The sequence below is a fragment of the Chiloscyllium plagiosum genome, chromosome 6, assembly GCF_004010195.1.
Source record: "Chiloscyllium plagiosum isolate BGI_BamShark_2017 chromosome 6, ASM401019v2, whole genome shotgun sequence".
NCBI lineage: Eukaryota > Metazoa > Chordata > Chondrichthyes > Orectolobiformes > Hemiscylliidae > Chiloscyllium > Chiloscyllium plagiosum.
This window is the reverse complement of record NC_057715.1, coordinates 35,172,956-35,194,527: the sequence shown is the minus strand read 5'-3', so window position 1 is coordinate 35,194,527 and position 21,572 is coordinate 35,172,956. Positions and strand designations below refer to the sequence as shown.

At 41.7% G+C, this 21,572-nt stretch overlaps 1 long non-coding RNA gene across 2 annotated transcripts in view; it reads left to right on the top strand.

The window, feature by feature from the left end:
- The first annotated feature begins 596 nt into the window (after positions 1-596).
- LOC122551125 overlaps positions 597-21,572 on the top strand; it is a 62,340-nt gene continuing 41,364 nt past the window's right edge. For both annotated transcript variants that reach the window (XR_006312019.1, XR_006312020.1), the window contains exon 1: positions 597-1,188. This is a non-coding gene — a long non-coding RNA (uncharacterized LOC122551125). The remainder of the gene's footprint in view (positions 1,189-21,572) is intronic.

Here is a 21,572-nt window from a genome sequence, read left to right as displayed (position 1 = left end):
TCAGAGGATGCCTATGAAAATAAATACATTCTGATTTCAATTGTAATGAAGTGATGGCAATTATCTCTCACCTTCAGATCTCCTCAAAGTTATAAAACCCTTTCATGCCTGATGTCAGCCTGCACTGAAATCTCCAAGAGGCAGAATGTCAATCCTTGTTTGAACTTCTACACTTAATTTATGCCAAATTCTTTTAACTTCACACACAAGTTGTTAAAAAAAATTTTCTCCTGTTAATCAATTTATGACTGGGCTATCAATCAGACTGAAGACAAAAGGTTTCGTTTGTCCAAGAAGTGAAATTGTCATACCTTAAAGATGCTGTGCCACTATTTTGAAAGTGTGATGTTAGCTTTCTTTCCCACATGGGATGAACAGGCGAGCTGTGTTTTCACAGCAATTAATAATAATTTCACGGTTATCTTTAAGGAGATTATCCCAGATTTACCACTAATTGAATTTGAATTTCATCAGCTGCCACAATAGAATTTGAACCTATGTTCCTATGGCATTTACCTGAGTCTTTCAATTAGCAGAGAAATTGCCATTACACCACATCTCTCAATTTTGTTTATTTCCTTGTGGGATTAGGAGCAGTAAGAGTTGACCCCATGAGGAAAACGTGAGCCATGTCCTGTTTTAGGCTCTGAGCCTCCCAGATCACTTTCGTGAATCACCCCTTCAGTAATTTAGTTGAGTGTTGCAAACTGATCTATGTTTCAGATGGTTTGCCATTTTCCTTGGCCCCTGATCAACTGATTCCCTCCCTTTTTTACAGATCTTCTTCTGTAAAAGGCCATCTTTAAATGTCAGCAACAGAGGGTGACAGGATAAGGTGCTTCAGTCAGAGACACTCTTCTTTTCTCCTCTTTGCAGTATTATTTTCTCCCCCCCACGCTCAACTTTTAACTACCCCTCCCTGGGGAAAGGAGTCAAGGGAGACAAGTCGTGACCAGAGACCGGGGAACTGAGCGCTCAGGCTGTGTCCTGCAGAGGCAGCAGAGCGAGAATGGGCCAAGCCGAGTCCCAGAGTGACGGGTGGGTTAACGGCAGCAGGCAATCCTGAGTTCCAGAGCGACACATGGGAACTCCCGAGTCCTGGAACAACAGTGGCAGGGGAATCCCGAATCCCAGAGCAACAGCAGAAGGGGAATCTCGGGTCCCGGTTGAAGTCAATCCCAGTACACGGTGAGTTACCTTGTTTCTGCTGAGTGCCAGTGAGGACGGGATTGGAGGCTGGAGGTGATGTCGGGCAGGTGTTGGGCTTGGGCCTGACGCACATGCTGAGCTGCTGCTGTTTAGAATTGTTTACCGGATTGTAATGTAAATCCTGTTCATCAATGTTATAACAACCTCATTCCTAACTCATTCTCAGACTCTAAGTAATGCTACTGCTTTCCTTTTAATCCTCTTTTGGATAGCAACACTCTTTTTTTGTTTTACTCTTTAAGATTTGAACCTAGGTACTTGTACCTAAGATGGTGCCATTAAAAGGCAACCATTGCAAAAACTTTTTACTGTGCTCCTGTACTTCTATACTGGAGTACAAGTGGCAATAAAGGATATTCATTCATTCAGCTAATTTTTTTTTGTTTTTATTGGTTTATACAAAATTTCATAAAGTTACCTGAACTTAGGCCAGAGTGAGTAAACATTGGCCTTCCTGATATCATCAGTCTGCTGAGGAAAAACTTATAAATCCTTTCTGTGAGATTTACAGTGGGCTGGCTGCTGTTTTTAAAAAGTGAGGGTACCTATGTAATTCATTGCTGATACATAACTATCAACCTTGTTGAGGCAAGTGAGCAGATTCCTTCTTGATAAGATGATGTTCGTGATAGTAGAGCAGCTGAGAACACAAACAAGTTCTGCTTCCCTTTTTTGTCAGGTCAGTACTTGCTCATACATTACCACAGGCATAGAGAAAGGTGTAAGGCAAAAGTGAGTACTGTAGATGCTGGAGATCAGAGTCAAGATTAGAGTGGTGTTGGAATAGCACAGCCAATCAGGCAGCATCCGAGGAGTAGAAAAATTGACATTTTGGGCAAAAGCCCTTTATCAGCCTTCATAGAAGATAATGTCAATGTCCACAACAAAATCTCCAGGACTTGGCTTTGTTACCAGACTGTCAATAACCTGACTTGGACAGTAAGCAACTTGTCTTTCTATTGCTATTTTTCTGCAACAGAACTGAAGTGTTCATTTTCTCCCCACCATATCCTCCCAAGAACATTAATTCTCTCACAAAGCATGTTCTTCCACTGACCACACACTGACACTGCACAGCTACCCCTTGTTACCTCAATAAAATGATTACCTTTCTCTGTACCCTTCATAATGTACACAAACAGTCTTTTGATTACACCTATTAAGAACCTGATGCAAACATGATGCATAATTTTACAACTGTTTTCAGCATCCACTCATTGACCCTTTTGGAAGCTGTATAAATGAGGAGGGGCCTTTGGACTGAATGGTCTCTTTCTGCCTTGTAAATAATATTTTTAAAAAAGGGACATGTCCAATTTTAATATAACAGTGGCCTAAGTCAATTTGACTAATGAGTGAAAATTGCGTTAAACTTTTTGAAAGGATTCTTATCATGAGGTCCAGTGAGTTTTTTTTGTCATTTCTCATCAAAAGAGCCTCATTAACTTCTTTTCCCATCCTTATGGCACCCCTCAAATTGAATTCTAGACCCATCTTATCAGTTGGACATTCCCAGAACAACTTGCCAATCAGGGGTTATCGCCTGAAAGAGTGTCATTTTGTGTGTTGCACCAATTTTAAAAGCCTGCAATGCACAGGGGAAAGCGTCGTCAATCTGATATTGCCTCACACTGGCAATATCATAACACAGCAGCCACACTGCTCACAGCACTTAGCCAGCATTATTGACACATTTCTCCAACATGCAACCCCATTCTCACAGCCGAGTCACTACTTAATCAAAAGGCCCTGTTTCCCATTGCCACTTCAACCCCCCCCCACACAGTTTACATATCTTAAGGTACACCTTGTCTGACGATCCTCTCTGGCTCCCTACTCCACTTTCCCAATTGCCTCATATTACTGAAATCTTGCTATTGTTCAAAAGGGGAATATCATATAAACACAAGCAGTCAAACAAGTCCAGACAAGAGCTTCTGTTGACAGCCAGCAAAAGGGAACACAAAGGAAACAACTACAGGTTGCAGTTCCCACAGAAAATGCAGTGTAAATGCTGGTAATGTGACCATAACAGCTTCATAACAGCATCCAGTTAGTGCCCACTAGGTATTAATCAGGACCTGTCTGCCAATGAAATTGAGTCAAAAAAGTGTGGCGCTGGAAAAACACAGCAGGTCGGGCAGTGTTCAACGAGCAGGACAGTCAAGTTTCGGGCTTAAGCCCTTCACCAGGAATGTGGGCTGAGAGAAAGGCTGAGAGATAAATAAGAGTGTGGTGGGTCTGGGGGAGAAGGTAGCTTGGAAGGTGATAGATGGATGCAGATAGTGGGTGATAGTGATAGGTTGGAGCGGAGGTTGGAACGGATACGTGGGAAAGAAGATGGACATGTAGGAGAAGTTCAAGAGTGCGGTGCCGAGTTGGAGGGTTTCATCTGGAGTAAGGTGGAAGGAGGGGAGATGAAGAAACCGGTTAAATTGACATGATGCCATGTGGTTGGAGGATCCCTAGGTGGAAGATGAGTTGTTCTTCCTCCAGGCCGTGGATGGCTAGGATTTGGTGGTGGAGGAGGCCCAGGACTTACATGTTCTTGGTGGAGTTGGGGGGGGAATTGAAGTGGTCAGCCACATGGTGGGGGAGGGGTTGTTTGGTACGTGTGTCCCAGAAATGTTCCTTGAAATATTTTGCGAGTTGGCGTCCTGTCTCCCCACTGTAGAGGAGACCACATCTAGAGCAAGGAATACAGTAGATGAGGTGTTTGGATGTGCAGGAAAATCTCTGCCAGATGTGTAAGGATCCTATGGGGCTTTGGATGGAGGTGAGCGGGGAGGTGTGGGCTCAGGTTTCAAACCTCTTGCAGTGGCAAGGGAAGATGCCAGGAGTGGAGAGTGGGTTGAGCTGAGTCATTCACAAGGACCGCTTCCCCTGCTCAATATCCTCACTTCCTCCTCTGATTACACAGATCCTATTCCCACAGCTCCTCAGCATCAGCTTATTTGCTTGCTCCAATTCTGCACAGTAGAATGACGCTGCACACTCTGTCTGGACTGTATCAAAGATGTCCCTCAGATTGCTACAAGTGGTGGTACGGGACCTTCAGCAGCCCTGTCATCAATTCCACCACAGTCATGATTGCAGCAAGTGCCATCAATTTGGTGAAGCTGCTGAACTGGCTGACTGACAAACTCATGACATTCCAAATGTTCCCATCCTTGACCCTCATTGACCATTCCACTTTCCATTACATTCATTAGAGTCCATCATTATATGTAAATGACATGTTTCAGTGATGTTCCTCTAGTCCTACAACACCCTTGTTAGTTCCACAAAATTGGGGTATTTTTGTCCAGCACTCACCTCTTCTTAAGTTATTGCCACTAATTTCTGCATCACAGAGATGACAATGTAAGAGTTCCAAATACCAATGGCATGATGCAATCCATTTTTGACCAGCATTGGAAGCCTAAGCATGTTCATTCTGCATGCATCGCATATCCGCTAAAGGAATGGTTGCAAATGAAAAGTAGCTGGAGTTTGTGAAGGCACACTTTAAGTATTTGTCCCTTCAGTGTCCTAATGTTCAGTAGATATGGATCCCACACTATCACCCATCAAACACCCACTGACTTAATTCACCCTGAGTGTTGTCAAAGCCATTTTCCAGTTGCACAAATACCTCTTCCGCCCCTGCCTTGACTCTTCCACTCCTTATGACACTGATCACCATAGGACCTCATGCACTCTCTTTAACAATCAAAGGGACACACCCCCAGGACTATATTCACCCAGACCTCTGACCAACTTCAATGAGTAGCTCACCACACTCTTGCCCGATATGCTTGCAGCTCCCTGACTGACAATTTCGAACTCCCTGACTGCTGATAGTTTTTTGTCCATTCCCCAGACTGCAGTCGTACAAATCCCTTGATGGTAAATTTTCTAAACTAATGCCTGACTGATGACCATGCCCCTAACTGATGGTACTGGGATCCAGTGACAGACATTGTATCCTCCTTATCTGGACTGAGGAACAGTCGCCACTGAGTATCCAACATGGCCCTCTGGTTAAGTACAGGTGCTGTGTGCTTGTGGTGCAGGCAGCTGGCCCCTGCTGTGAGATTTAAACTGATATTTAGGTGTTTCGTATTTTGACATGCCCACTCTCCCCCATCCCTTCCAACCACTCCCCCCACACCCAAGATAGATCCCTGCTGAACAGGATAACAAGAAGCCTGTCTGAATGCAACAGTTCTGGTTGAACCCTTGATGTGCTAACAAGCATGGCACACCATGGCATTGAGCAGAAGGTGTTAAGTGAGGAATCGCTAAAAGAACATGTGAACTACCTGAGATGCAGCCTGGTCTAATGTATGACCTGGATACCTGTACCTGCGTGTAAAGTGTCAATATTGCAGCCTGTTTCTGCTAATTGACAGTGTACATTACAAGACAAGTGTCTACTTTCTTAACGGACTGTAAATTTGTCAGACAGGTGCCATGAGGATCATGTGGGGTTAACAAACATCAGTATCCATGGATGAGGGACATCTGTGGCTGATGCCCCTGGATTGTGTTCTGAGATGCTGTTTGTCATTAGGAACATGGAGATCCTTTGTAGCAAGCAGTGAGTTTAAGTTAATCTGTGACCGGTTCTGATCTTCGTGTTGAAATTTCTTGATGCCTAGCTTCTTCGTAATGTTTGATAAAATAGAAAGATCAGTGTTGGTTGACACATTTAACATAATATTCGACAAGCGGTAATCCCTTTTATCTGGCAACTTGCCGTTGCTGAGTGAGAAAATTAACTTGCTGTTTGTCAGAAACATAGCGAGATGCTCCTAATGTTGAGGTGAGTCTTGCCAGATGATTTGTCTGATTTTGCAACCGATTCCATCATAGTCCACATCATTCAAATCCCTATGAAACTCTGCCCCATGATTTTAGCTCGTGGTAATATGAAGTATTAGCGAGTGCACCGTCATTTGTGTTGTATTCTACTCTTTCCATTAAATATTGCACAAAGTATTTTTCACTTGCTATCCAAGGCATATGCTGACAGCAGCATGAGCCAGAAAAGAACACCCATTACATTGATGTGACAATGTTCTCTATTTTCTCCCATCCTGGTTTACACATCTGTGATTTGCTCGAAAAGAAAAGCAAACTGCTTGAATATATCTGAGTGTAAACCAATCAGAGGAGGTTAATTATAAAACTAAGAAGGATTTGAAAGCAAGAAACCCAAATATGAACAACTTCCTGACACATTAGCAATGCATCAGCAGAACATGCTATTTATTCTGCGTTAACAAAGATGCGTTACAGATTGCAATGTGAACTTTTCTCCAAAACCAGCATTGTTTATCTCCACGATCCACAATTTTACCATGTAAACAGCCTTTAACATTTGCTGACTGCTTTCTACACTTGAAATCCCAACAAGGGATCTGGCTGCTACCTCAGCTGTTCCTGGATTATCCAGTCCCCCACCCATCCCGTACCAGAAATAGTGAGTGCTGGTGGCCATTTTTAAATCAGTTCTGAAGGAGTGTCTCTGGACCTGAAATGTTAAATATGCTTTCTCTCATAGGTACTGCCAGATCCGCTGAGATTTTCCAGTAATTTCTGATTTTTTTTGCCATTTTTAAAGGTTGGTTTCATGGAGTTCAAAATGAAAATGAGGGGAACCATTTAATGCAGCAATATTGATACGTAATTTTAAAAAGTACAATATCTTGTTAATGGAATTTTCAAATTGAATTGTGAACCTGAGTTTCTCAACCATGATACATAATGGATAGGGAAATGGTGACCAATCAAGGGTTGAGAATAAACAGGGGAGCTGCTTTGGGAAATAAAAGTGAGGAAGTGGTGGGAACTGGAATCAAGTTTGAAGGTGAGAAAACAGCATTGGTGTATGGATTTTATGCTGTCTCACTAGTCAGTTAGAAGATGAGGAGAGTATTGGATATAAAATTCAGCAGATAGCCTTCCCTCAGCTACCTATCCGCTACAATGAAGTAGCCCACTTTTAGGCTAATTGAGGCCTGGATATGGTCAATTAATTCCCACTTCAGGCCCCATTCTGCCTGCATTTTGCCTACAGTGGTGCTGGGGAAGAGTGGGGCACACTGTGCAGGATGATCATTAGTTTCAGCTGTGTGGGCTAATGTTGTGGGAGATGATGGGTAGGGAGCTCTCCCTGGGAACACCCTCAAGGTCATATCCCCTATTTAAACTTTAATCTTGAGACACTCATGGAAAAAAACAATAAAATTCAGTGAAAAAATCATTACACTATTCACCTGTCCATCATTCCTGAGGTCCTGTGTCCTCTTGGTAAACAGTCTCTCGACTAGATGGACACACTGTCGCTACCCACCTCCTGTTCCACTTTCCTCAGTGCTTGCCTTCTTGGACAGGCTGTTCTCTGCCTCTTGACCTTAAGGTCACCTCACCTCAGAACAGCCATCTGAAAACCAACCCCTTTCCCTCCAGTCCAGAAGTTCACCAACATACCTGACAGGGTTTAGTTTCTGGGCATGGCAAGTGTTCTGCCCACTAACAAACCTATCAATGCTAACTCATGGTGTAAATTGGTGGTGGGACATGAATAAGAGCAAAGGCAGGAAGATGGTGATTTCCCCCACCTTCCCACCCAAATAAATGTGTTTCCCACCAAATAAGTTTCACAGGGGAGTACATTATGTTCTGCCCATCATATTCTTTTTTCTTCCTCTCAAAATCCCTCTGCTGGCATAATGCTTCGTAGTCTTAAATGGACAAAATACACAACACTCAGCAACACAGTCCCCACCCCCAAACACTCTTAACCCATAGCCCAGCAAAATTGTTTCTTTCCAATTTCCTTTTGAAATGACCTAATGAATCTGCTTCTATCACACCTTTCAGGCAGTGCATTCCAGGTCACAACAAACTCATTGTGTTAATTAAAAAAAAACTTTTCATTGCCCTTCTGGTTCTTTATCCAATTAACCTTAAGTTTGGGTCCTCTGTTTGATGAACCTCTTGTCAGTGGAAAGAATTACTCATTTTCTCCTTTATCAATAGCCCTCCACTACTAAAAGTACTGAATTGTGAAATCTGCAAAACAAAACTGAAATGCATGAAACCGAAATATAATTTTGCTTCTGACGTCCACAACAGCAAATTATATTTACATAATGCCTTTAATGCAGCAACAAAAGACCAAGTGGTGGGAGTGGACAGCTCACACTCCTACTTAGTACTTTTTTTGGGGGGGATGATGGGATTAATGAGCTGCATCATGTTCTTGATACATCTCTAACCCATGGCAGAAGATGCATGCTGGAAATTGTCCTTATGCCTGAAAATTCTTAAAGAGATGATCCCTGTCAATGTACCTAAATTCATCATTGGAATTTTGAAATGTTACTTCTACCATGTGTTTTAAGTAGCCATAAAAGCTGTTAATTATACTTATGATAACAAAATAAAACTGATCGAATTTTGGCTTGTTTGAAGCCAGTGGAGATGCTTATTAATAACGAAGTCAGCTGTTTCCAGGCTGGAGGCACTCGCTTCTTATATAAAATCTATGTAAATGAGTCATTAAAGAAAAACATAATTTGCATATCAAACATGGCGATGACTGTATTCATTAGTCAGAAACTGCACTAGAACCATTTCACAAGTGACCCTTGGCTTTCAAAAGAAATGCTCCTGAAAATATCTTAAAAGGTTAAGAATTTTAACTCATTATCTCATGCCAGCGGGTGCATAAGATTGTGCATGGGTGCAAGACAATGAAGTTAGAAGTGCGATTATAGATAATTAGCTGCCAATGTCAAAAGGTGGTCTGAGGTTTGCATGAGCAGAAACAAATCTAAAGGTGTTGGGTTTACTAGTAAAATGCCATCTCATGTTTGGCTCAAAATAGCGATACTGCATTCCGAATCTTTCCACGTGATAAACTTTTAAATCTGTAAGATAGCTAACGGTAGTGTCACAACAGTAATCACATTGCAGGGTCAGTATTCAGGAAGAATATTCTTTTTATTGAGGGATACATAGCACAGTTGAAGCTGAAGGGGTCATTATGGTATTGCAGTGATGACACAGGACTAACAATTAAGAGATAATGGTCTCGGGACAGGCTGGAATTTGAATTAAATTAATACATTTCAGTTGTAAAGCTATAATCTTTAAAGGTGACCAAGATACTATCAGTGATTGTTGTAACAGCTTCCTTGTTTACTCATGCAGGAAATCAGTATCCGACCTGTCACTGGTGTTTCTGCCCTTGCCTCTTCTCATCACTCACAATCGTGTACAGTAATCGGGTCCCCCTTGTTTTCACTTTACATTCCACCAGCCTCTGCATTCAAAGCATCATTCTCACATTTCAGTCAACTCCAGCAGAAAGCCACCACCAAACTCCCCTCACTCCCCTGTCTGCATTTTGCTGGTATCATTCCCTCTGGGACTTCCCTAGTCCATTCTTTGACCACTAACATGACCATCCCCTTCTCATGTAACACCTACCCCTTCATCTCCTCCCTGGTCACCTTCTAAGGGCCTAAACAGTCTTTCCAGCTGAAGAAACATTTCAGCTGTATTCCTCCAATCTTATGTATTGTATTCGCTGTACCCAATGTGGCCTACTCTACATTGGAGAAACTAAATGCAGACTGGGTGACCGCTCTGCAGAACACATCTGGTCTGCATGCAAGCATGTCACTGACCTTCCCATAGCCGAACATTTGAACACAGCGTCCTATTCGCATGCCCACATGTCTGTCCTCAGCATGCTGCATTATTCTAGTTAATCACAGCTTAACCTGGCGGAACAACATCTCATCTTCAGAAAAGGCACTTTACAGCTTTCTGGACTTAATATTGTCATCAACACCTTTAATTGAATTGAATTGAATTGAATTTATTGTTACGTGTACCGAAAGTTAGTGAAAGGCTTTGTCTTGCGAGCAATATAGGCAGATCACAGAGTTAAGTAGCATAGATAAGTAAATAATAAGTAAACAGTGGCAAAAAAAAACACAGGTGCAGGTGAATGTTAAGAGTTTGAGAGTCCATTCAGTATTCTAACAACAGTAGGGTAGAAACCGGCTGGTGCGTGTGTTCAGGCTTCTGTACCTTCTCCCCAATAGTAGAGATTGTAGAAAAACATTGCCAGGGTGGAATGGATCTTTGAGAATGCTGGTGGCCTTTCCTTGACAGCGGGCCTGATAGATGGATTCCATAGATGAGAGGTTGGCCTTTGTGATTGACCGGGTCAAGTTCACCATTCTCTGTAACCATCTCCAATCTTGAATGGTACAGTTATAGAGTCATAGAGCTGTAGAGCATGGAAACAGACCCTTTGGTCCAACCCGTCCATGCTGAACAGATATCACAACCCAATCGAGTCCCAACTGCCAGCACCAGGCCCATATCCCTCCAAACCTTTCCTATTCATATACCCATCCAAATGCCTTTTAAATGTTGCAATTGTAGCAGCCTCCATCACTTTCTCTGGCATTCCATACACATATCACCCTCTGTGTGAAAAAGTTGCCTCCTAGGTCCCTTTTTTTATATCTTTCCCCTCTCACCCTAAACCAATGCCCTCTAGTTCTGGTCTCCCCCATCCCAGGGAAAAGACTTTGTCTAGTTATCCTATATGTGCCCCTCATAATTTTGTAAACCTCTATAAGGTCACCCCTCAGCCTCCGACACTCCAGGGAAAACAGCCCTAGCCTGTTCAGCTTCTTCCCCTAGCTCAAATCCTCTAATCCTGGCAACATCCCAGTAAATTTTTTCTGAACCATTTCAAGTTCAGAACCAATAGGAAGGAGATCAGAATTGCACGCAATATATCAACAGTGGCCTATTCAATGTCCTAAATAGCTACAAAATGACCTCCCAACTCCTGTACTAAATAGTCTGATCAATAAAGGAAAGCATACCAAACGCCTTCTTCACTATACTATCTACCTAAGACTCTATTTTCAAGGAGCTATGAACCTGCACTCCAAGATCTCATTGTTCAGCAACACTCTCTAGGACCTTACCATTAAGTGTATAAGTCCTGCTAAGATTTGCTTTCTCAAAATGCAGCACCTCGCATTTATCTGAATTAAACTCCATCTGCCACTTCTCAGCCCATTGGCTCATCTGATCAAGATCCTGTTGTAATCTGACGTAACCTTCTTTGCTGTCCAATATACTTCCAATTTTGGTGTCATCTACAAACTTACTAACTGTACCCCTTATGCTCGCAATCCAAATCGTTTATGTAAATGACAAAAAGTAGAGGACCCAGTACTGATCCTGTGGTCACAGGCCTCCAGTCTGAAAAGCAACCTTCCACCACCACCCTCTGTCTTCTACCTTTGAGCCAGTTCTGTATTCAAATGGCTAGTTCTCCCTTTATTCCGTGAGATCTAACCTTGCTAACCAGTCTCCCATGGGGAACCTTATCGAACATCTTACTGAAGTCCATATAGATCATATATACCGCTCTGCTCTCATCAATCCACTTTGTTACTTCTTCAAAAAACTCAGTTGCCATACCAACTCCCATTTCTTCCCTGTCTTTTAACTTGTTATATTTTCTATCACCATGGCTGACAAAGGAAGTCAGGAAATGTATCATAAAAAAAGAGAGAGCCTATAAAGTTGCCAAGAGCACTGGGAAATCAGAAGATTGGGAAGACTACAAAAACAAACAGAGGATAATGAAGAGAGAAATAAGGAAACGGAGGATCAAATATGAAGGTAAGCCAGCCAGTAATATTAGAAATGATAGTAATAGTTTCTTTCAATACATAAACAAACGAGGGGCAAAAGTAAAAATTGGGCTGCTCCAAATTGATGCAGGAAGGATCGTGATGGGAGATAAGGAAATGCTGAAGAACTTAATGAATACTTTATGTCAGTTTTCATGGTGGAAGACATGAGTAATATCCCAATAATTAAGGAGAGTCAAGGGGCAGAGTTGAGTATAGTAGCCATTACAAAAGTGTAAGTGCTAGAAAAGCTAAAAGGTTTAAAGATTGATAAATCTCCTGGCTCCAATGGGCTACATCCTAGAGTTCTAAGGGAGGTGGCTGAAGAAATAGCGATGGCATTGGTTGCAATCTTTCAAAAATCACTGGAGTCAGGGAAAGTCCCAGATGATTGGAAAATCGCTGTTGTAACCCCCTTGTTCAAGAAAGGATCAAGACAAAAGATGGAAAATTATGGGCTGATTAGCCTAACCTCGGTTATAGATAAAATTATAAAATCCATCGTGAAGGATGAGATTTTCAAATTCTTGGATGTGCATCATCGGATTAGAATAGGTCAGCATGGATTTAGTAAGGGGAGGTCATGCCTGACAAACCTGTTAGAATTCTTTGACAAGGTAACAAGTAGGTTAGACCAGAGAAACACGGTGGAAGTTATCTACTTAGACTTCCAAAAGGCCTTTGATAAGGTGCCTCACGGGAGGTTGCTGAGTAAGGTGAGGGCCCATGGTGTTCGAGGTGTGCTACTGGCATGGATTGAGGATTGGCTGTCTGACAGGAGGCAGAGAGTTGGGATAAAAGGTTCTTTTTTGGAATAGCAGCCAGTGATAAGTGATGTCCCGCAGGGTTCAGTTTTGGGGCCACAGGTGTTCACTTTATATATTAACAAACTGGAAGAAAGGACTGGGGGCATTCTGGTGAAGTTCGCTGATGATAAGACATTAGGCAGACAGGCAGGTAGTACTGAGGAAGTGGGGAGGCTGCAGAAAGATTTAAACAGTTTAGGAGAGTGATCCAAGAAATGGCTGATGAAATTCAATGTGAGCAAATGCGAGGTCTTACACTTCGGGAAAAAAGAATACAGGGACAGACTATTTTTTAAATGGTGAGAAAATTCCTAAAGCCAAAGTACAAAGGGATCTGGGAGTGCTAGTCCAGGATTCTCGAAAGGTTGACTTGCAGGTTGAGTCTGTGGTTAAGAAAGCAAATGTAATGTTGTCATTTATCTCAAGAGGGTTGGAATGTAAAAGCAGTGATGTGCTACTGAGACTTTATGAAGCTCTGGTTAGGCCCCATTTAGAATACTGTGTCCAATTTTGGGCCCCACATCTCAGGAGGAACATACTGGCACTGGAGGGTCCCAGCGGAGATTCACACGAATGATCCCTGGAATGGTCGCCCTAACAGATGATGAATGGCTGAGGATTCTGGGATTGTATTCATTAGAGTTTAGAAGATTGAGGGGAGATCTAACAGAAACTTACAAGATAATACATGGCTTAGAAAGGGTGGACGCTGGGAATTTGTTTCCATCAGGTGGGGATACTAGAACCTGTGGGCACAGCCTTAGAATTAGAGGGGGTCAGTTTTAAACGGAAATGAGGAGGCCGGGACGTTAAATGTCTTCAAGGCAGAGATTGATAAATTATTAATCTCACAAGGAATTAAGGGCTACAAGGAGAGTGTGGGTAAGTGGCGTTGAAATGCCCATCAGCCATGATTGAATGGCAGAGTGGAACCGATGGGACGAATGGACTTTCTTCCACTCCTATGTCTTACGGTTTTTTAGTCTTATGGTCTCTCCCCTCCCCCACCCCAGTGGGACTGTGGGCTGTTTAAATCTAGTAGTTAGATACACCATTATTCTGCCATTCTCACATTCTGATCACCTAATCTGAATTATCAACATATTTTCTCCCCCAGCACTCTATATCCCAACACCTCCTTCTTCCCAACTATAGCATAAATGCTGTCCCTTCCACACTTCCCTTCAGCTCTGATGAAGAGTTATCTTGAGTTGAAACATTAGCTTACTGTCTCTCTATGGATGCTCTCTGATCTGCTGTGATCTCTAGCAGTTTTTGTTTTCAGTATACAAATCTACCGTCCTTACCTGGTCCTCCCTAAATGTAACTCTAAACTCACAGAAATTCCGTTGACTATGGGTTGCCTTCTGAAATGATCTAACTCTATTCAAAGGTAATCAAGGCTGAGCAAGAAACAATGGGCTTTCCAACACTGCTACATCTCCATTTTACACAGCAGCAGAAGCAGACTGAGCATTTGACTGGCTATTACTTGGACACATAAGGATTTCAATTAGTTTGCAGATGAGGAAGTTATCTAATGTTTTATAACAGTTCAGAAATGAGGGGAAAGGTTGTGGTCAGTCACATTATTTTTCATGCACCCCCACCCCCACCTTCAAGTAAACTGGCAGTGAAGTGTAAAACTATTCCCCAGAATTCAGAATAGCTTAAGATGTAATAGATTTTGGATTTATCAAAGCAAGGAGGTAGGAGGAAAAACAGGGTGGAAGATCTGTGATAGGATGGAAGAGAACAGAAAATCAATTAGTAAATGATGCAGGACCAATGGGAGTAAAGAAACAAATGATGTGTCCAGATGAGCTGTGAATGGAGAATTAGTATCCATCTGAAGACAAATCATTCAGATATAAACAAGGGAAAATCAAATACAGCAACAATAAGTACAAAAACAAACAGAAGTAGGAGTTGTGATCTAAAATTATTGAACACAATAAAAAGTCCTGTAAAGTTCTCAGGTGAAAGATAGGATTCTGTTCCTCAAGCTTCCATTAAACTCTGTTCACAAATAATAGCGGGCCACAGTTGGTAAAGTTGGTCAGGAACAAGGTGGAGAATAAAAATGGTAGGTGTCTGAATCCTTCATTTTTGCCAATCAAATGGCATTTTATTCAGCAAAGCGATCACTCTCTAGACTGTGTTTGATTCCCCACTGAAGGGTAGAATACATCATGAGCAATGAATACAACAGAAATTGAAAAAGTGCAAATGAATCACAATTTCGTCTGGAAAGAGTGTTTTGGGTCTCATGATATGAGACGGGAGGAAGTAAAATTCCCTCCCCACCCCTATACATTTTCCATAAAGACTGTTCCCTCTGCGACCACCTCGTCAGGTTCACGCCTCCTAACAACCCACCCTCCCCTCCTGGCACCTTCCCCTGTCACTGCAGGAATTGCAAAATCTGCACACACACCTCCCCCCCCCCCCCCTCACCTCCGTTCAAGGCCCCAAAGGAGCCTTCCACGTCCATCAGAGTTTCACCTGCACCTCCACACATGTCATTTACTGTACCCATTACTCACGATGCAATCTCCTCTACATTGGTGAGACAGGACGCTTACTCACAGAGCATTTCAGAGAACATCTCTGGGACACCCGCACCAACCAACCCCACTGCCCTATGGCCAACACTTTTAACTCCCCCTCTGCTGAGGACATGCAGGTCCTGGGCATCCTCCATCGCCACTCCCTTACAACCTGACGCTTGGAGGAAGAACGCCTCATCTTCCGCCTCGAGGCCCTCCAACCCCATGGCATCAATGTGGATTTCACCAGTTTCCTCATTTCCCTTCCTTATACCCCAGTTCCAACCTTCCAACTCAGCACTGCGCTAATGCCCTGTCCCATCTGTTCGACTTCCTTCCCACTTATCTGCACCATCCTCCCCTCCTACCTATCACCATTGTCCCCACCTCGATCCACCTATTGCACTCTCAGCTACCTCCCTCCTCAGCCCCAAACCCCCTCCCATTTATGTTTCCACCCTCAAGATTCCCAGCCTCATTCCTGATGAAGGGTTTTTGCCTGAAATGTCAATTTTCCTGCTCCTCGGAGGCTGTCTGACCTGCTGTGTTTTTCCATCATCACACTCTTGACTCTAATCTCCTGCACTTGGATGGGAAGGACCCATAATATAAGGAGGGGTTGTAGGGTGACTGAGGGATGTTTGAGGGGGTCAAAGAGAGAATGATCCCTTTGGCTTGCTGAAAGGGGAGAGGAGGAAATGATATATATGTTGGTGGCAACACAAGTGGCATAAATAGCTGTGGCAAATCCATTAAGTAAAGAGGCAGGTGAATTGGCAGATGAGGGCAACAATGAAAATGAATAAAAGAGTTAACTCTGTTTCTCTCCTGAAGTTACAGCCTGACCTCTCAGAAGAAGAAAACAGTAAAGTTTGTGAATGAAGCATACTGGCCTGACTTGTCTTGTACATCTCAAAATGGAGTTTCAATATGACCAGTGCATTCATTTCTAAGTACTGGTGGGGTTTTTTTTGTTTTTCTTGAGAGATGAATATTTCTGGCATTTCTGCTTTCACTTAGACTTGTATAAAGTATTCCTTTGAAATGTCAGACAGGAAACAATGGGTTAAGTTGATAGGTAGTCAAGCAAACATATTGGGCTATCTCAACAGAGGTGCTGGCTGCAGTTTGTGATGAGTCAGGAGAAAGAGCCAGATGTGTTATAACAGTGCTTAACTCACCAGAAAGGAAGAAAACAGCCTGTATTGTGGTTATTATTCATTTGTTTGGTGTTTGATTGTATGTCTCTAATGATTGCTCTCTGTGCTATATGTTATTTGTCAAGCCTGGGCATATGGTTGGGAACAACTGAAAGCAAGCAGGAAGCATGAGGCTGCAGGCATTTTAAAAGCATCATAACAAATGTCACAAATAGAACATGGTTGTGCGTGCCATTTCTGCATATTTCTGAGGTGCAAAACACAATAGTTTGGATAAGATCCTTGTTCTGAGGATACCAACACATGTGTTCTGGGACTTACTTACTCTTTTCCTCATTTAATATGAGTCATTTTAAAAGTAATTTGCAGGCAGTGAGAACACCTGCCCTAAACTAGTGAAATCTTCTTTGAACATGCTCATCAGTTTCCCTCATCTGCAATTTTTGACTGAATTTGAGTGAGTGAACATTGATAACTGTTGTTCAAAATGCCCATGACAGATACTCGGTTGTGATGGAATCTTCCTTCGTAGCATTTGCTGCCACTAGCCTTTTGTGACACATGGAATTTATAAATATTAAGTGGTGAGGCATTAACTGCTAATTTTTTTTCGCAAAATAATCATTTAATCCCTACAGTGTAGAAGCAAGCCATTAACCCATCAAGGGTTCACATCGACCCTCCAAAAGGCATCCCACCCAGACCCTATCCATCCAATGGCCTATCCTGCACATTCCTGGATACTATGGGGCAACTTAATATGGCAAATCTACCTAACCTCATATCCTTGAACTGGAACACCTGGAGTAAACCCTTGCAGAATGTGCAAACTCCAAACAGGCAGTCACTTAAGGGTAGAATCAAACCTTAGTCCCTGATGCTGTGAAACAGCAGATCTAACCATTAAGCTGCCATGCTACCCTACCTTGAACAGCAAAAAGTGGTTTGTCATAAAATTTTGAAGGTAGAAGGTTACATTAACTTAGACTGCTTCAATATATTAATGCTATGTAAAAGATTTTGTTATCTTCTGGGAGATAGTGACTAGATCTAGATCTATGCCACAAAACTGTAGACTGTAGAACTAAAAACTAAAAGCAAACTGAATAGCTCTTCCCAGAAACAGTCATTTATAGTTACAAGGAGAACAAAACTGGGAGCTTAACATTCAGGGATATTTGACCTTTCAGATGGATATGAGGGAAGGAAGGGGTGGTGGATAGCACTGTCAGTAAGTGAAGAAATGAAGGCAGTTGTGAGAAACAATCGAGGTTTGGATGATATAGAGTCCATTTTGGGTGGAAAAATAAAGCAGCAAAGGAAACATTGGGTAGGAGCAGCGTACAGACCACTCAGTAAGAAAGGCTATAAAACAACAAATATTAGAACGATGTAAAAGGAATAGAGAGGTAATTATGGGTAACGCTACTCTTCATATTGGCTGAGTTGATCAATGTGGAAAGAGTAGCTATGACGACACATTCATAAAGTTCATTAGGCATGGCTTTCTCGATCAATATGCCATGGAACAGGCTATCTTAGCTTTGTTATTAAGTAATGAGCCAAGTTTCATAGATGACCGCAGAGTGACACCTCCCCTAGGAAGTAGTAACCATAATATGATAGAATTTAATATTCAGCTCAACAATGAGAGACTTTAGTTGGAAACAATTGTGTTTAATTTAAAATGAAGCGAGTTACAATGAAATGAGGATAGAATTAGCTGAAGTGAACTGGACAGATACATTAGCAGAAATAACAGTGAGCAAGCAATGGCACACATTTAAGGAGGTAATTCATGGCTCTCACCAAAAATGCATCTCAGTAGTGAAAAAAGATTCTAGGAGTGATAAATCAACCATGGCTAAAAATGAAGTTAAGGAGAGTAATAAATTAAAAGAGAAAGCATATAAGGAGGCAAATGTCAGTGATAGTCCCAAAAACAAGGATAAATTTAGAATCCAGAAGAGGACGATTAAAAAGCTGATAAAGAGAGAAAGTAAACTATGAGGGCAAACTAGCAAGGAGTATAAAAACTGACAATAAGAACATCTTTAAATATATAAGAAGGAAGAGAGTGGTCAAAGTCAACGCAGGCCCTTTAGAAAATGAATCTGCGCTGACGGTTATGAGTAGAAAGAAATGGCAGAGGAGTTAAACAGATATTTTGCATCAGTCTTATGATGGAACATTCAAACATTCCATTAATACTAAAGAATTTGGGGGAGGAACTAAGTACCATTACACCACCAGAAAAGGTGTATTAGACAAACTAATGGGGTTAAGAGCAGATAAGTCCTCCATCTGTGATGGTTTTCATCCTACGATACTAAATGAAGTAGCTACAGAGATAATGGATGTATTGGTTGTAACTTTCCAAAAATCGTTAGATCCTGGGGAAGTACCAGAGGATAGGAAAACTGCCAATATGACCACCCTATTCAAAGAGGGATAGCCTAACATCTACATTTGAAAAAGTATTGGAATCTATTAGTAAGGGAGTAATAGTAGCACATTTTGGAAAAATCATAATCTAATTAAGCAGAGTCAGTATGGATTCATGAAAGGTAAATCATAGCTGACTAATTTATTAGAGATTTTTGAGCAAGCTTGAACTACAGTGAATAGAGGGAAACCAATAGATGTGTTGTATTTGCCTTCCAGAAGATGTTTGACAAGGTACTTCACAGGAGGATAAATTATTAGATAAAACCCTATGGTGTTGGAGGCAGTATATTACCATGGATAAAAAATTGGCTCATGTACATGAACAGTTAGAGTGCGTACAGGGCTTTTTCTCAGGTTAGTGATCCATTACCAGTGTGGATCTACAGAGATGTTTACAATATACATTAATGACTTGGAGGAAGGAAGTGAATGTACTTCAACCAAATTTGTAGAGGACATAAAAATAGGTAGAAATTCAGGTTGTGAGAATGATATAAAAGCTTAGAGAGATATTGATAGATTAAGTCCAAAGATGTGCAGGTCAGGTGAATTGGCCATGTTAAATTGTCCATAAGGTTAGGTGCATTATTCGGGAGTAAGTGTAAGGAAATGGGTCTGGGTGGGTTACTCTTCGGAGGGTTGGTGTGGGCTTGTTTGGCCAAAGGACCTGTTTCCACACTGAGGGTAATCAAATCTAATCTAATCTAATCTAATCTAATCTAAGGTAATCAAGTAAGTGGGCAAGACTTTGGCAAGTATAGTTTTAAAGTGGGAAAATGTGAAGTTGATCATTTTTGGCAGGGTGAAAAAAAAACAGAACATTATCTAAATAGAGAATAATGGCAAAAGGCGGCAACCCAAAGGGACTTTGGGGTACTTGTGCACAAAACAAAGAAAGCCAGAACACTGGTGCAGCAGCTAATCAGGAAGGATAATGAATGTTGGCCCTTATTTCAAGGCAGTTTGAGTATAAGGGGAGGGAAGTCTTAGACTGTGCCAGATGCTGGTGAGATTACACCTGGAGCACTATAAGCAGTTTTGGTCCATTTATATATGAAGAGATATTACTTTATAGGAGGCAATTCAGAGAGAAATGATTGCTAGGATGATCCCTGGTATGGAGAGATTGTCTTCTGAACAAAGGCTGAATAGTCTGGGAGTCTATTCACTGGAGATTAGAAGAATGAGAAGTGATCTTATTGAAACATATAGGATTCTTAAGAAGTTTCACTGGGTAAGTGCTAAAGGGGTGTTTCTCCTCATGAGAGAGTCTAGGATCAGACAGCATAGTCACAGAATTAAGAGGTACCAGTTTAAAACTGAGATGAGGAATAATTTCTTCTCTCAGTGAATTGTCAACATTTAGAATTCCTGTCCACAGAGACCTGGGGGAGGGGGGAAGCAGAGTCCTTGTGTATCTTTAAAGATGAGATAGATGGATTTTTGAGCAATAAGGGAATTGAGGGATGTGGGGAAAAGGCAGGAAAGTGAATCTGAGGAATGTTGGATCAGCTATGATCCCATTGAATCATGGATCCCACTTGACGGGCCAAACAGCCTGCTACTGTTCCTATTTCTTATGGTCTTCTGTGGAATAAAGTAGAATAAAGCTTAAAAGAATTCTAAAGCTTTCTAGTTAAACTTTTCAGGCTGACTGTCTCATACAGCAGTGGTTCCTCTGCTGGATATAGCTTGATAAGACAACAGCCTAGGAAGAGGATTGTGTGAGTAATATTTGTTTTTCGGGTGGCTTTGCTTTGGATCAAAAGGAGTAGAGCAGCTTCTCCTTGCCTCAGGGACTATTCTGGATCCACCTTGTCTCGGATTCTCCACTCCCTCCTTGTCTGAATGTGAAATCTCCCCTGACTGTTTTACCTTCTTCCATTGGCCATGATGCTAGATTCCTGCAAACCCTTGGTTTCCCCCTTGCATCCAGCCAATAATTCTTGCTAGAGTTCAGTCAGAAGTCCCAATTTTACACAGGCAGATTAGAAAGGCTTGGGTTGTCCAGTCCTCAATAGATGAACTGGACGCTCATCATGACCTGTCAATCCCGAGCTTGAATGATGCTTAGAGTCAAGTCAACACTGCTTTTGTTTTCAAGTGAAAGATTTTGAATCCAAAATTTTCAGCTTTTACCATAAGCTGTTATTGATTCCATCCATTTTCCAAAGATCAGTTCAGACTACAGCAGTCATTGAAAATCTCAAAATCCTATTCAAATTGAGCTCAACCTTGAAACTTCAGGTCATCTCCTTCACAGAGACAGTGTACAAACAACCAGCTTTGTTTTCTATATCAGAGTTATTTTATACCACAATGCAGGCTGCATCTCAATCATGAGGGTCAACTCATTCAACAGAAATGCCTGCTTATTAAAATTGTGTTTATTTACTGAGGCTATGTCAAGTTCACAGATTAGTTCACATTACCTCAATGTTTGCATTGAGGTACTCCTTGTCATAATAATCTGGAAGTATAATGGTAATACGTGTAAGAATCTACAAAGTTCATGGGAAGAGAGGAGGCTGTTAGAGGTGATATCATTGTGTCATCAGACTATTTGGATACTGTTTTATTAAGAGTCATGTTGAAAACTATGTTACGACTTCAAAGGTTAAAGCATCTTCAAAATCAATTGATAATTTTTATTGCACTGGTTTTAGACATGTT